At 39.3% G+C, this 1421-nt stretch overlaps 1 long non-coding RNA gene across 1 annotated transcript; it reads left to right on the top strand.

Moving 5' to 3' along the window:
* The first annotated feature begins 268 nt into the window (after positions 1-268).
* LOC117940836 lies at positions 269-1003 on the top strand. The gene is made up of 2 exons (XR_004655829.1): positions 269-365; positions 847-1003. It is a non-coding gene; the product is annotated as an uncharacterized LOC117940836 (long non-coding RNA).
* Positions 1004-1421: the final 418 nt, after the last annotated feature.

The following is a 1421-nucleotide window of genomic DNA, read 5'->3' on the forward strand; positions in this document are numbered from 1 at the left end:
ACTCAATTCAAGATATCTACATTGTTCCCATTCAGCGTTACTTTCCACAACAAGACGACTATTTTGCCGGAAAGTTCATACACTTTGGGGTAAGTTTCAGAATTACTTCAAGTGCTGCATGCTAATCTGGTTTCTCCTGTTGTACCAAAGACTGAGACCCCGTTGATACCTAATTCCCCCTGCCTAAACCTGAACCAAAACCTTATCCTTAATCTCGGAGGGGGTACTACACATTTTTAACAGGATGGGGTTGACTGGTTTTCGGGGCGTCAGGAGTCCTCTTGAAACCAATATAAAGCTTCGGACAGAAGTCTTCTTGTGAAAAGGAAATACTCCTTATTACTTGAGGAGCGCCAGAGAAGTTTGTGAGTAGAGGATGATTCTCATTCATTTTGTGATATATGATCATTTAGATTTGATCATTTAGATTACATATTAGTTGGTGTAACAGCAGTAAGGTTAAACTGATCCAGACTAGAAGCACATTTATCCTCATTGTCTGGTGTTATGAATAGTAATTGGTGTATGTAATGTACAGTATAATATTATAAATATATAGCTACTTAATGTAACATGAATACTTTATTTTTGCTATCCAAGAGCGATTCTTACCATTTTACATTTGTTTTTGTTTTTTATTTAACATTTTCTGAACTAAAAACTGAGTCTTACTGGTTTAGAAATTGTGTCAATATTTCAGATATTTACATTCAGAGACTTGTTCAGAGGCTAATTGTAAATTGACAAATATTTCAGTGGAGTTTGGCCCAAATAAAGCGTGAGATAATAGTCACATTGTTTCACGTCTGTAATAATGAATGCTCTGTCCTCTCTCCTGTGTGTCAGACACAATGGCATCTCTAAACCCTCTGTCCAAGGCCAACACCACCTTCTCTCTGGCTTTGCTCCAAAAGTTTGGAGATGACGACAAGACGGCAAACATCTTCTACTCCCCTTTCAGCATCTCTTCAGCCCTGGCTATGGTGATGCTGGGGGCCAGAGGCAACACAGCCACCCAGATGTCAGAGGTATAACACACATACACACACACACACATCAGATTAACATCGCAGGCTGGTTCAGAATAATTTTGTGAAGAGGCCCAGGGCAGGACCTTACTCTAAATCTATCATGTTTCCAAGAGAACATCTCCAGTCATTTGAAATGTTAATATTGTGAAAGATTACACCAGAAATGTGAGCGTTTGTTTTTCAACATTGATATGCGTCCCCTTAGCCTGCCTATGGATACTAAGGAAAGCTCATTAAGGGACTGGCTCTAGTGGCTGGAATTCTGCACCAAGGCTGAATTTTGGGAAAGAGACTTCAGACACAGTATTAGGGGACCAGTAAAGTCTATATAAAAGAGACTTCAGATACAGTATTAGGGGACCACTAAGGTCTATATAAAAGAGACTTCAG

The sequence above is a fragment of the Etheostoma cragini genome, unplaced genomic scaffold (assembly GCF_013103735.1).
Source record: "Etheostoma cragini isolate CJK2018 unplaced genomic scaffold, CSU_Ecrag_1.0 ScbMSFa_3433, whole genome shotgun sequence".
NCBI classification, from domain to species: Eukaryota; Metazoa; Chordata; class Actinopteri; order Perciformes; family Percidae; genus Etheostoma; species Etheostoma cragini.